Source organism: Zootoca vivipara, chromosome 1, assembly GCF_965207765.1.
Source record: "Zootoca vivipara chromosome 1, rZooViv2.hap1.1, whole genome shotgun sequence".
NCBI classification, from domain to species: domain Eukaryota; kingdom Metazoa; phylum Chordata; class Lepidosauria; order Squamata; family Lacertidae; genus Zootoca; species Zootoca vivipara.
The window spans coordinates 96,806,157-96,821,925 of NC_142582.1; positions in this window are offsets into that span (position 1 = coordinate 96,806,157).

Genomic DNA, 15,769 nt, shown 5'->3' on the forward strand with positions numbered 1-15,769 from the left:
TGTTCAAAGCCTAGTAATAGGTGCCAAATATCTGAAAGACTTGCTCCTTCCCTACAGACCATATCTGGTGCTAAGCTCAGCGGAGAGGGACCTCTTGGTAGAAATCCTGCAGAAATTCAGTGGGTGATGGTCCAGGTGAAGGCCTTTTCTGTGGCAGCTCCTAGGGGGAATCCAAAAGCAACCATAACAGGGTCTTTGGGTGAAAACGGATGGGGCACCTATCACTTTTGAGTGATGGGTCCTCTATTCTTCTTATGGTTTCTGCCATATGCTGAACACACCTCTTTACCCTGATCCAGCACCAGCACACCCATGAGATGAGGCGAAGTGATGGCCTCAGATGGCAGATCTGGGCCTGAGGAATGTGTTGCTTGCCTCCTCCTGCCACATAGCTGTGCTTCCTCCTCCAACACGTTGTTGTCACAGCAGCACACATCCCCCAGCAGCAGCAATGGTGGACGTACCCACAGCAGCAATGTGGCACACCGATGGAGTGTGCCATGCAGGGGCATGGCAAGAGCATGGTGTGTCCGCACTCGTGGCAGCTTGTGCCCATGCCCATGGAAGGCAGAGGAGCAGCAGCAAGGGTTTTTGTCTCAAGTTGCAAAACCTCTCAGGCTGGTTCTAGCCTGGCTTTTGATGAATGAGATGTCTGTTTTCAGGACCCACTGTATTCCTCTGGTTGCAACGGGGACGGCTCTAGGGGTAGGCTGGGTGGCGCGGGACACCAGGGTGCCGGGCCGGCAGGGGGGTGCTGCACGGCGAAGCCGCACGAAAACCACGCTGCGCGCTGCACCCACCCACCAGCCGCGGGAAGAAACAGGGCAGGGCGGGGGCACCGGAGCGATCCACGCACCACGGCGTTAGGGCGCCCGGCCTGCTTAAGACGGCCCTGGGTTGCAATATGTTTTTAATATTGAATTTTAAATTGTTGCAGCCCACTCTGGGACCTGATGGTGAAGGGCAGAGGATCAATTGGAGCAGGAATGATAACAACAACAACAACAACAACAACAATGTATTTATTGCATTTATATCCTGCTTTTTTCTCAAAGGAGTCCAAGGGTCGTTTTCCATCTACTAATTTGATCCCCACAACAACCCCATGAGGTAGGTTAGGCTGAGAGGCAGTGACTGCCCCAAGGTCACCCATTGACCTTCATGGCTAAGTGGTGATTTGAACCCAGGTCTCCAGGGTCCCAGTCCAACACTCTAACCACTACATCACATAATAATACTAGGAAGAATAAGAATAAGAATTTATTTTTAAAGGGAAATCGGTACTCATATTATTGTGTTCCTCCTCACTGCACACACCGCCAACCAAGGGGAATCATTCATAGCACCTTCTTCCCCTACAAGGTATCATCAAAATGCTTCGAACAGAAAGCGCCAACTGTCTGTTCAGTAGAGGGGGATCTTTGGTGGGGATGCGTAAGTGGTCACTCTTGTTGTGAGCATTCCGGGAAGCCCAGTTAAAACAGAGCAAATGCTGAACCCACCCACTGTCAGCATTTTTAGCCTATCTCCCTCTGAAAGCCTCCTCAAAGAAAAAAGCTTGGCAGTGATTCCAAGCAACGTTCAGGCTTTGGTGAATCTGTGGGGTGGAGATTTGACAGTTGGAGGAAGCTGTTGAGAACCACCTCTAAGCTGGCATGTGCCTGGCATTTTCAAGAGTGCCCTCAATTGATCTGAGGGAGAATGATAGGACAGGAGAGGCAGCGATCTCCTAGGTATTAAAAAAAATGTGCAGGCAACAGTAACTGACTGGAAATCGTACAAATAGCCTGTTCTGTGACGTAATTCCTCCTGCTTTTTCATGAATCCCTTTTTGAGTATTTTCCAGTTTGTAGGCTGAAGTTTGTACAAACAAATCCTCCTCTGAAACACAAATCATGGGCAGAAGCTAAATTTGTTGTAATTGGATTGAGCTATGAGCTTAAAGATGAAGGGGACAAAACCATGTCCCAAAGCAGTATTTGATGCTCTTAGCGTCTTATCGGTGGATGTTTTATACCAGGCATGAAGACTGTTATTTGTTCACAGTGATTTGTACAATTTACAGTGACATTTTATTTCAGCTGGAATCATGTAGACAAGCCATAACACACATCTACATTTAGTTGTTTTCTCTGTTGCTTTTGATGAGCTATCACAGGAATACCTCTGCTGAAGACGATGCTTGAGAGGCAAGGATTTACTATATAATGCCAAGATGAATTTTGCAAAGGACTGAGGATAAGGGACTACAATACAGAGCAGCAGTAGGCTTGAATCAGAAGTAGCTTATAGAAGAGTAAAGCTTCAAAAATCCTGGTTGCAGGGTATTGGGATCAGTCATTTGAGCTTGCATACATGGCACAGAAGGGAAAGATGTCTCTCCCCCCCCACCCCCCACTCCAATTTCAAATAAATCATCAGAAGGTTGCAGAGAAGGGGAGCTGTAGATAAATGGGGATTTTATTTTATTTTAGTTCCACGCTTAATTCTTAATAAACATGCCAACATCATAACAAACAAAAATAACACACACACACACACACACACACACACACACACACATGTAAAAGTCTTTAAGGAGCAATAGTATGTTTGGATACTAAAACAAACTAACTGTTAACCAGTTTTTGCTTTCTCTTTCCTACAATTTTAGCTTGTGTGTGAATACTGACAACCTCAGTATTCAAATATCAACCTCACATATCTTTCTTAACCCCACATCCACTGCTGGTTGACTATGACTGTTTCAGTATTCAGTCTAGCACAGTTAAGTTTTTAAACAAGAATTTTTTATATATAATTTAGGCAATTTATATGCTGCTTCATTCTTCAGAGAAGTTGCTGAAAGCTTTACACAATAAATGCATCACAAATAAAAACAAAATTAAAATTCTGCATTTTAAGTAACAAATAAGATCCTCAACAACATATAGGGACCATAATGACAAAATATAGCAATACAGCAGAGACAACCAGCCTGTGTTGTTTTACCCACCAAATAGAACAGCATATATCTATAGGTAAAACTCTCACTTCTGTTCCTATATCCCCAAATTAAGCTCGCATGAAAAGGTGGGGCAAACTTTCTCCCCAAAGCTCTCTCCTCTCAAAAGGGAGCACCCACCACAAAATTTTCTCTCCCTCCCAACCCATAAAAACAATAAGAAATGGAGTGGAACCCCAAAAGGTGATATGCAGCAGTGCTAATTTTAAGTCTACAGGCTGGGCATGTTCCCAAAATATGTGCCTTGGGGCTTGTACTTGAACTTCAAATAGCACACATGACCACCAGCTTGTTTAGTCATGTCCGACTCTTCGTGACCCAATGGACCAGAGCACGCCAGGCACTCCTGTCTTCCACTGCCTCCCACAGTTTGGTCAGACTCATGTTGGTAGCTTTGAGAACACTGTCCACCAGCTTAGCGGGCTTCAAAAAACAGATTCATGGAGGAGAAGGTTATCTATGGCTATTAGCCATGATGGCTTTGCTTTGCCTCTATAGTGTTGGAAAGTATTGCTAAAGATAAAATAACCAAGCATATAGAAGAACAATGCTTACTGTAAAGGTAAAGGGACCCCTGACCATCAGGTCCAGTCGTGACCGACTCTGGGGTTGCGGCGCTCATCTCGCTCTATAGGCCGAGGGAGCCGGTGTTTGTCCGCAGACAGCTTCCGGGTCATGTGGCCAGCATGACTAAGCCGCTTCTGGAGAACCAGAGCAGTGCAACGAAACGCCGTTTAACTTCCCGCTGGAGCGGTACCTATTTATCTACTTGCACTTTGACGTGCTTTTGAACTGCTAGGTGGGCAGGAGCAGGGACCAAGCAACGGGAGCTCACTCCGTTTCAGGCGAACCGCCGACTTTCTGATCGGCAAGCCCTAGGTTCTGTGGTTTAACCCACAGCACCACCCGCTTACTGAGGAGAGGGCTAGTAATGGCTACTAGCAACAATGGCTATGCTTTATACCAGGGGTGGCCATCTTCCAAGAGACTGTGATCTACTCATAGAGTTAAAAAGGTTATGGAAGCAAAATATGAAATTTACCGTGAGTACAGTCTTAAAAGAAAATTTAATGAAAATGATGTATAGATGGTACCTTACTCCGGTAAAGTTAGCTAAGATTTATCATAAACAAGACAATAAATGCCGGAAATGTAGAAAACAAGAAGGTACTTGCCCCCAAGAAGGACGTGCCCCCAAGTGAGAGACTTCTGGGAAAAGATTTATAATGAACTGAAAAAAGTGTTGAAAAACACTTTCGTTAAGAAACCAGAGGCCTTCCTACTTGGGATAACGGGGGATGATATCCCCAAGAAAGATGTTGTTTTCTTTTTGTATGCCACAACAGCAGCAAGAATATTATTGGCAAAGAATTGGAAGAATGAAGAATTACCAACTGTGGATGAATGGCAGAAGACGTTGATAGAATATATGGAACTGTCTGAGTTGACGGGGAGACTTCGGGATCGGAGTGAAGAAGCTGCGGAAGAAGATTGGAAGAAATTTAAAATTCATTTGAAAAATAAGCACGTAATAGATTGATTTAATGATAGTGAGGGAGATACAAGGAGGTTGTAGATAATACAAGGGTTTGAAAATATGTATTGTTAGAAGATAAGGATATTTTAATTAAGAAGTAAGATATAGACTGAGTGCTTAAAGGATAAGATATAATAGATGTAGTAAAATGACAATATTGAAGCAAACTTAGAATTTATATAAGATTTAGAGTTTACTAAATATGAAATATAAAGAAGCGCAGCAGGAGGGGGGGAGAGGAAGTCAATAGATTAGAAATAAGGTTTATAAGTAAGAATTTCTGTTTTGTATTTTTTGTATCTTTTTTGTATTTTGTATTTTTTGTGTTTTGTATTTCCTTTTTGTGTTTTGTATTTTTGTATGCTTTTGTATGCTTTTGTTGTTTGATAAAAATCTTTAATAAATACATATATACAAAAAAAACTGGCAGTGATCTACCCCCTTTTGGGGGGTTCAGGTCAAAGTTGTTGAACTTTTTCTATGAAGGAAAGCCCTGTTTTGGGGGGATTCAGGTCAAAGTTTTTGACCTTTTAGGGAGGAGGAAAGCCACATTTTTGGGGGTGCAGGGGAAACTTGTTGAGCTTTTTTTTAGGGGAGCTAAAGTTTGGGCGGAGCCAGTGATCTACCACAGACGTCCAGTGATCTACCGGTAGATCACGATCTACCTGTTGGACGTGCCTGCTTTATACCAACATCTTGTTGGAAACCACAGAGGGGAGAGTTCTATTGTGCTCAGATCCTGCTTTCAGGTTTCCCACAACCACCTTGAAAACAGGATGTTGGATCCAGCAGGCTCTTCTTATGGTCTTCTTTCTCCAACCAACTCCTCCCATTTCAGCCAAAGCTTGTCACTGCCCAGCCAGCAAGGCTGCAATCCACCAGCTGAGAGCCACAGGCCAAGAGACCTTGTGCTCCTGCCTCAAGCAAGCTGTGGGACTTAAAAAGTTGAATACCTGGAGAAGGAAACAAACACAAAACATTCAGGCTGAACTGCCTCAGGTGAAACCACTGTCTTCCCAGATGTTTTAACCATTTCCCCATTTGCTGTCATAGTAACTGGAAGACACCAAGAGCCTCTAGCATTGTCTTTGTAGTGGCCAATTTCAGAGGAAACCACAGTGGACTGTGGGTAGGCGAGGTACGTAAGGGAACTGCGCTGAACAATGACCCTGCTATATGTTCTCCCTCAGTTATGTGGCTTGGTGCTCTGCTAGAATTATCTGGAGGTATTTTGCTTGGAATGCTCTCTGACCGAAGAACATTGCAATCTGGATTTGCATATTTGTGGGTGGGTGGTCCTCATTTAATGTTTTCAATGTCACCACCAAACACTCAAAAAGATTGATGGATATTTTGTGTGTTCAATATGGACACTTTAAAAATCCCAAAGCATCCACTACTCCCCTTCCTAGCTTACTCCCCCAATTTCCCAAGAATAGAAAAAGGACACCCCTCCACCCATAGTTCTTTCTCAAGCCTCTGTCTCCTTTTCTGTGTCCCATGGCAAGGATACCCTAAAATGCTGATCATTGTTCATGGAGACTATTTTCTTTTCTAAATTTGAGAACTGGTATGGTATGGAAATGTGGAGAAATTAACTGAAGATTGGGGGACGGGGGACGGGACAACAAAAAGCTGAAAGAAATCAAAATAGACAAATTCATCCACCCACATGCACCACCTTAGCTTTGCTACCCCCACCCCAGTTAGAGTTTCCATTTCAGTTAAAAACAGCAGCAACATTATCAAGTTTGAAAGCTAACACACTTCCACCAACTGATGCTTGACCAGTATACCTGCTAAAGTTACCCATTTTGGACTTGTCCTTCTCTGGGACCAGAATGGCAATTATGTAGAGTATATAAACCCTGATGGTACTTTTGGACTTCAATAATTCATTTAGCAATACGTTCCAGAATTTGTGATCATTCCCTTTTAAAAGGGATATTAACAAATGTGTATTATAAATGGCTCCCCCTCAAAGAGGGAAATGGTTATTCCCGCATTTGATTTCCCTTTCTGAAACTTTCATAAATAAAAGAAATATGCCATTCAGTTACATGATTAGCTTGGGGATATGTGGGAATTCAGAAACTTTGCAAACCTTCAGTAGAATTTTAATACAGATTTCCTGCAGTTAAACAAGTACAGGATGCCGAGCTCTTTATTTATTTCACTTTATTTCCCTCCCAATCTCAATGACTCAGAGCAGGTTGCAATATATCGCCATCTGATCTTAGCCTAAGAACAAAGGTGTGATGCCCTTCGTTCCAATTGCAAACATGTATAGGCACAGCATGGATAAGTTTCTTCAACATGCTTTGTTTCGTTTACTAAAGAACATGTAAAACTAAAGATGAGCCAAAATGTCCCTCCCATTTCATTCATGAGCACCAAAATGAGGAATTTTGGTTATTATTTGGCAGACAGACAAAATGCAAATGAGATGGTTGGGGATTTCTAGCAGTGGTGGCAAGAAAATTTCTTCCTGGTGGCTGCCAGCTAGTGGCCACCATACCTCCCAAGTACCGTAATCAGATTTCCTTGCTATAGTTGTAGTTATTCAGCCTTTCCATATATCAAAATATGCAAAAGGAGAGCGCAAAATATGGTCTGAAGCTCAACATCAAAAAAACCAAGATCATGGCCACTGGTCCCATCACCTCCTAACAAAAAGAAGGGGAAGAAATGGAGGCAGTGAGAGATTTTACCTTCTTGGGCTCCTTGATCACTGCAGATGGTGACAGCAGTCACAAAATTAAAAGACGCCTGCTTCTTGGGAGAAAAGCAATGACAAACCTAGACAGCATCTTAAAAAGCAGAGACATCACCTTGCCGATAAAGGTCCATATAGTTAAAGCTATGGTTTTCTCAATAGTGATGTATGGAAGTGAGAGCTGGACCATAAAGAAGGCTGATCACCAAAGAATCGATGCTTTTGAATTATGGTGCTGGAGGAGACTCTTGAGAGTCCCATGAACTGAAAGAAGATCAAACCTATCCATTCTGAAGGAAATCAGCTCTGAGTGCTCACTGGAAGGACAAATCCTGAAGCTGAGGCTCTAATACTTTGGCCACCTCATGAGAAGAGAAGACTCCCTGGAAAAGACCCTGATGCTGGGAAAGATTGAGGGCACTAGGAGAAGGGGACGACAGAGGATGAGATGGTTGGACAGTGTTCTCAAAGTTACGAACATGAGTTTGACAAAACTGCGGGAGGCAGTGGAAGACAGGAGTGCCTGGTGTGCTCTGGTCCATGGGGTCACGAAGAGTCGGACACGACTAAACGACTAAACAACAACATATATCCAATGGCATACTGTATAAACATTGCTTTCCTTCTTGTAAAACTGAGTCTTAGAATTAGAAATTAGTTCTGGAGGTGGACCCTAAGCAGAGAAACAGGGATTCGGAAAGGGCAAAACCAACAGTTTAGAGAAGGGATGGGGAACCTCTGGCCCTCCACATGTTGTTTGTCTACAACTGCCATCATTGCTGGCCCTAGGGCATCCCGGCTGGTGCTGATGAGAGCTGGAGTTCCACAACACCTGGAGATGCAAAGGTTCTCCATCTTTGCTTTAGAGAGTGGGGTTTCTTAACTATGTCTTACTAATCTCCTTGAAGATTTCTTCAGTGAAGGCTGGAAATGATAAACGAAACCTGTGAGCTAAATTCAAACTTCTCACAGAAGATTTGAAGATCTTTGATGATAAATGAGGGAAAGCAGCAAGGGGTGCCTCATATTTTGGGGCACACTGGAATCTGTTAATAACTTTGTTATCCGGCAAACTGATGATTGATGCAAATATGTGGGTGCCACAAAGACCCAAGCCCCCAGAAAGCAATTTACAGTGTAGGCTTCTGTCTCCCAAGTGCACTAATGCCACAAAAAGAAACTCAGAACCCCCCCTGTGCAGTTCCTTCCACTCGATCAGCAAAAAAACTAATACAAGCACTTCCATATGGAGAAAAAGTCACTCCAGCCAAAACAAATTGTTCAGCTTGTTACAATCAGTATGAATCAGTTCATTGAAAAATTTGGCATGGCTGCATTTTCTTTTATTTAAAGGAACTGATCGTGTTTTGATCTTCCTCATTTAAAGAGATCTTTTGAACACATAAAAATAATGGATGTGTGAGGCAGTAAATAATACTGTGCTATGTAAAAATACAGATGGATGTGAGAATTTCTAAATTTGGTTGGGTGGGGGGTGGAAATTAGAGAGGAAATTCACAGCTCTTGTTTTGTTTCCTCCAGAAGGTACAAATGTCTTCTCTTTTCCTTCTCAGATAATTCCAAAGCATCTTATGTTTGCTATACGACGGTAAAGAGTGAAATACAACATGAAGACAAAAGCAAACAATTTCTGCACAGCATCCTGAAACAAAAACAACCATTGCAAATTATATGCCTAGGTGATAAAACAGAGAGATGCTACCACCCTCTTATGATCTATCTCTGCATAGCTTATTATCAGCTTGCTTTGTGGGTTTGTCATGTAATCAGAATGAAAGAGAGGTTTTCTTGAAAGAGAATTTATTATTCCCATCGGTAGGTTTGGACTTCATATATTCTACCTTAAAAGGGGCTGCAAAGTAGAGGTGAGGGAGAAATTCATTTCAGCTTGCTCTTAAAGCAAATTTATCAGATTTGCACTTTCCAAAGCATTATCAGACCTGATATATAGACATTCATCAAAATTCGCACTAATCTGAATTTTGTGATGCAGTTCTCCAACCAACAGATGTTCACAAAAATGCATATATTGAGGGAAGTATGCTTGAAAATGAATATAGCTGTGAAAATAACATACAAAAATGTTTTATATTGGGGCAATTGCTTGCAAAATGTGTGCTTCGTCCTGTCAAGGCTGTTAGGAGCAGGTGTCACGAATAGGTCAGCAATAAAAAAAAATGGTGTCAGTGAAATTAACTCTATATTCAAAGAAACCAAAACAGCACAGGCCTAGTGATCACAGCAATTCTTCCCTGTAGGTCTTGCCCCAATGAGACAGTTGGTCCTTTCCACTGCTGTCTAAGGACCCTCCCCTGGTTCCTTCCCCAGCTGCCTAAGGCTCTGTTGTTTTGACTCTCGTTTACCTGCCCTTATCATTTCTTTGTGCGTTCTGGGAAACCAGGTGGTGGGGAACTGGTTGCAGCAGGAGGGGGAGACTCCCTGGATTCTGCAGCAGCCTGCCTTCTCACTATCACCTGCTTGCCCTCTCCTGCTTCCAAGTCTGGACTGCTCTCTCCCACAGCCTCTTCTTGCTCACTAAACCCTGTTACCTCTTCAACTTCTGACACCTCCTTCTACCAGTCTGCTCCCTCTTCTCCCTCTGACCACTCACTGTCATCCCACCACCAACCCCCTAGCTCTGAGCCTTCTTCCCTTGGGTGCTCCCCAGCTGGTGCCTCCCACCACTCCTTTGCATCCAGTCAGTCCATGACACCTCCTTACACAGTACAGACTTTGCTAGTTGCCTGTTTGGCGGCTGAGTAGGATTTTTTTAGGGAGCCAAAATTGTGATTGAGACTCTTCTCTTTTGCCCACTTCATCCTGCTGGGAATCCTGTTATTGGAGTGGTGTTTTTAATTGGCTTAATTCGCTTTTTTTTCGAGCAGGAAATACAAGTTCAGATCTGGTGGGGTAAACAACTGAGGAAATATTGGATTAAGGGCACTTTCCACGTTGCCTTGCCATTGGGTCCTTTCGGCTTGGTGAATGCTGACCCGGCAGGGCCACAGTGTGCTTGTCAGGCTTCCATACTCAAATTTATTGTATCAAGAAGGAATAATTATTCCCAATCCTTTGTTGTGGGGCTGCAGATAGAGCCTGTAAATGGGCCCAGGAGTGTGGAGGAACCCAATTGCTCCCACCTTAGGGAACCTCCCTGTCTTGACTATATTTTGATTCAGGTAATTGTTTATTTGGTTGGAATAAATACAGCCTTTCCCACCTACAGTCTTCCTTAAGGGTGTGCTGGCTATAGACTCTTGTTTATTGTGACCTCTGAGCACAACTACTAAGTGCTCCTGGTCTAACCCTACAGTTCAAAAATGACCAGAAGAGGACTGAAAGCTGACACCATGCCCTACCAGTTTAATTCCAACTGTTGGCCAGAGCAAGCCATATTTACCTAATGTGTGAGAAGCAGAAACTCATAGATATCTTGAAGTAGTGTATGGGGAATCCAGCGCAGGCCAAAGAAGACATCTGGCTAAATTTCAGACCCAGGAAAGATTTCTGTGGTTTGGGATATCCAAACTGAATGTGAAGTTTAATTTCATCAACAATTTTAGCTATTGCCTAGGAATGGGAGCTTATCATTAAATGTCTAGAATTTATCGTCCTGCACCAGAACCTGTAAATCATGAACCACAAGCTCTGTCAGTTCTCACTGACTGCAGTACTTGATCTTATTATGGGCTATTTACTGAATGCCTCAGTTCTTTTCTTATTAATATCAGCTTTGGAATGTCAATGACTTGTCAAAATGTGCAAAAGATGTGTGGCATTTATAAGGATTATACCTCCCAAAATCTGATGAGAAACACTAAAATATTTAATATTGTTGGACCTTTCCCTCAGAGGAAGAAGCTAACATTTTACCCCCCGGAGCAAAAAGTAAAGAAATGACATTCGTAGGAAAAAAACCAAATACTTTCTTTATGGGATGTACCATATTCATCATAGTCTAAAATTTCATGCCAGGTGAAAATGTTTCTCTTTAGCTAGGTCTTTGTCTGATCAACATTCTGTGGCGTTTTAAATGTGGGGGGGGGGTTGGGAAGGGGGGGTTATTGGTTTGTTTTTGTTTTGTTACTTATTTTGTGCTCTCATTTTGTATTTTTATGTTGTGAATTGCCCTGTGATTTTGAAATGAAGGGCAGTATAAAAATTTAATAAATAAACATGATAATGAAATGTGGAACTGATCTACACATTATACCAAGGGCAAGGAACCTATGACCCTTGATATATTTTTTGGATTAGACTACAACTCCCATAAACACTGGACGTTGGCCATGCTGGCTGGGGCTGGAGGAAGCTGGAGTTCAAGAATTACTAGAGAGCTACAGGTTCCCCACCTCTGAATCATGCTGTCAGTGGTCCCCTTCCTACCTCATGCTGGCAGAATGGGAGTTGCCTCAGTGATAGACCCTCTTTGCATGCAGAATATCCTAGGTCAAGTCTCCATCATCTTCAGGTCCCCTGTCTGAAACCCAGGGGAGATGCCAGCAGTCAGTGAACTAATGGTGTGACTCAGTTTTAGGCAAGAGTCCCAGGCCGTTTGGAAAGATGAGGACCCCATCCTATGGCTTTTCCTATATCCAATGTTGCCCTTTCTAAAATGTGGGCCTGGGAAGAAATTGTAGTATGGGATCCTCCCACATTATTCACATAAGAATAAGTTGCGTCGAAGCACCTTCCACATCACCAGTGTGATGGAATCAATCCACTAAGGGTAGGGGAAACTGTTTCTTAGTGGCTTCCTCCTGCCATGGTGTAGAGCTATTGCTCATGCTTGGGGTGACATCAGTTTAGCTACAGCAGCCATTGTGATACCCTGTTTCTCCAAAAAAATAAGACGTAGCCATAAAATAAGCCATAGCAGGATTTTTAAGTATTCAAGGAATATAAGCCATACCCTGAAAATAAGACATAGTGATAGGTGCAGCAGCAATGCCGGCCATGGCAGGAGGAGGAGGAGGAGGAGGAGGAGGAGGAGGAGGAGGAGGAGGAGGAGGAAAAAATAAAACATCCCCTGAAAATAAGCCATAGTGTGGTTTATTGAGGAAAAATAAATATAAGACGGTGTCTTATTTTCGGAGTGGTGCAGAAGTTTCTCTGTGTTCGCCACCAACGGAATTAGAAATTGTGTGTGCAAACAGGTTCCATGCGCACCATTCCTGCTCCAATTCTGTAGCCGGCACCAGTATCGTCATAAGCCAGGCATCCCCAGGCTTCGGCCCTCCAGATGTTTTGGACTACAATCCCCATCATCCCTGACCACTGGTCCTGTTAGCTAGGGATCATGGGAGTTGCAGGCCAAAACATCTGGAGGGCCGCAGTTTGGGGATGCCTGTCTTAAGCTTATCTTGCGCCCTGGTGCAGGGATCGTCTTAAGCTTATCTAGCACCCTAGTGCAGGGATCCCTAGGGTGACCCCACCCCCGGGGGTCCCCCCCACCCTCCCACATGTACGTCTGCCGCCTCACCTGCACTTTCCTCAGCTGTGCACGTTCGGGTAGCGCAGGAGGCTGCGGCCCATCCCCTGGCTGCCTTGGCCAGGGAAGAGCAGCACCGAAGCCTCCTGGGGAGCGCGGTGCGCCTTCCTGCCAGGCCCCGACCATGGTGCCTTGTCCTACACCGCTGCATCCCGCAACAGGCCCTCCACCCTCACCGCCTCCCCTTCGCCAGGAGGCCTCGCAGCTCTGCCTCAGCTGAGCCATCGCCGCATGGAGAGCCACAGGGCCGGGAAGGGGAGAGCGCGGCCTCCGGAGAGGCTTCACCACCAGCGCACACACAGTGCGGGGGAAAGGAGAAGGAGGCACAGTGCAGAGTCCTGGCCAGACAGCTGGAACCCCGTGCTCACTTGTGAGGCTCTGGGGCGCCTCCTCCTCCGCTGCCTGACGACAGCCCGCTGATTCCTGCAGCCAAGGGAGAGGTGGAGGTGACGGCGGAGGAGCCATAGGGATTAGTAGCTGGTTGTGCCCTGCCAGCGCCCCCGAGAGGCCGGTGCTCTGGCACAATGCACCACTTGGCCCTATGGTAAAGACGCCTCTGGCCGGCACACAGATCAGAGCAGATGCGATCATCACTGAGAATATTGATTGTTAGGAAAGCAGGAGAAGACAGCTGTATTCAGCTCCTGGCCCTGACACTTGTTGAAAATGTACTCTGTATTAATTTATCAAGGGGCACACGGTCTTAGCTGCTGTATATGCAACCAGTTGGGCCGGGGACATGCAGTAACTTCTTGTCAATCCAAAACATGGTTCATTTTGACTAATTTCAGTCCAGACTTATTTGAACTTGGCATTCAGCTTTGCAACTCTCAAGAGTATGATTCACAAACCAGTTATTAAGATGAAGCACTTGGATTTTAGCCAGTTAAGTGGGTATGTCTTATAGCTCTGGAGTTGAGTATTCTAATGGATTTTCATCGCAGTACTTCATTTCTGTTTAAAATTCTCACGCTACAGATTTCTTACTACTACCTGGCAGATAGAGCGATGGGGAGATTGCAGTATTGTTTTCTGGGATGAATGGATAGTTTTATTTGATGGTTTCATTTGTGCCTAAATTCCTTCCTTTACATTAAATTATAATAAAAAACATGATTAAGTTTTCAAGACCCTAAATATAGTGAAACTTCGTTCTATGAGCCACATTTGGGTTTGAACTTGTATTTGATTGGTACTTTATTAATGTATATTTAATATTATCTCCCCAGCAGAGAAGGTCCTATGGCTTCTTAGCGATGTAAATGCTTCAGTGACTCAGAAAGTTGCCCTTTTTGCTTTGGTGACCAAAAATATCAAGAAGACGACCCTGGACCTTAGCAGTGAACTGTAAGGGACATGCAGAGATGTAAACAGAGACCATTATTTGTGACACAACACCCCTTTTGCTTGTATTTATTCAGATTTGTCATGGCCAATGGATAGTACAATAAAGTTATTTGGATTGGATATTTAATATTATTTCATGATTTATTTGTTATGATTGCTTAATTTATTCAAAGACATTTCTTAAAGACAACGATTTTTTTTAAAAAAATCTTTTCCCCATGGAATATGTGAGAGCTCCCCAATGTTGTATTCAGCAAAGTCTTACTCTATGTAGACCCATTTGATAGCCATGACTAACTTAGGTTCATTAAATTCCACGTGTTTACTCTGAGAAAAGATTATCTGAATACAACTCTCTCTTTTGTACAGGTTGTTTATATATATATATATATATATATATATATATATATATATATATATGAAACTATTCTTAGCTCTAATGTGAGATTTTTCTCAAATGTAGATGGAATACTGTGCTAAAAATAATGTTAAAATACCACAAAACAAAATGTTGGTTTATTTAAAACACAGCACATAATTATATTAAGTGGTAGACATAATTTCTTCTTTTTCTTTTCTTTTGAAACCTACCTCTCAGCAAACTTGTTTACATGTATTCTAACACAGTCATTTTTCTTAACCAACTTAGGAGAACTGCAGTGTGAGCACAGATGATTAAATATGCATCCCATTAAGAACTATATATCTTGTGTCTAGACATTTATTATGTTATGAAAGGGAAAGATGAATGGGTGGAACTCTAAATCAATGCATGTGTCTGCGAGTCAGGATTCCCTTCTAAGTCAAGGGAGCATCTTAAATTAGATAGTTCAATTCAAAAAGATGGTCCTAATATTTCTGAGGTTTTGAAAAAGGGAATGGTCTCCCTCCTTTTTCAAGTAATGTGTATGTTGGTCTATCGATAAATGTGTGTAAAAAGACATACACAATAGATTAAACGTTTTCTGCACAGAGGCAGAGGGTTCTGAGCTCAGTTTTCCTTTCTCGGGGGGTTACCCCTAGTGTCCCTCTTTTGTCCTTCCAAACTCTTGAAGCTGGATGGGGCAATGTGGACCATGAGTGCATTCCAAAGGCAAAAGAGACAGTTCTGGTGGTTAGATGTCTGATGCTAAGGTTAAACCCATAGCTCTCAACGTGGTGGTAGCTGGCCTAGTCTTGGCCACTGTCTGATTTCCTTTGTTTGCTGATAGGGGACCATGAAAAAGGAGCTATTGGGTTATTTAAGGATGAGCCCTCCCACATCCCTTCCAACTATTTTCATTCATGTCCAGATAACCTGTTCTGGAGGGATAGATGAGTAAATCTAGACAGGATGATTCCAAATATGTGGAAATAACTTAGAAAAAAACCCACCCAAATTAACTTTTCAAATGTCAGGCAAACACCAACTGCCAGGAGCTGGATAATGATGTGGCTGTTGGACCTCCCTTGGAAGGCATTCCTTAAAATAGGTGCCACAACAGAAAATGCCCTATCCTTAGCTGATACAAGGCTCACCTCCTGAGGCTGAGGGATCCAGACCAGGGCCTCAGCTGATGTGTGTGCAGAGAGGAGGATATAGAAGAAGGCATGAGGTTAAGGAAGATGGTTAAGACCAGTATTTTGAGTTGTACCCAGAAGTTAATCTGCAGC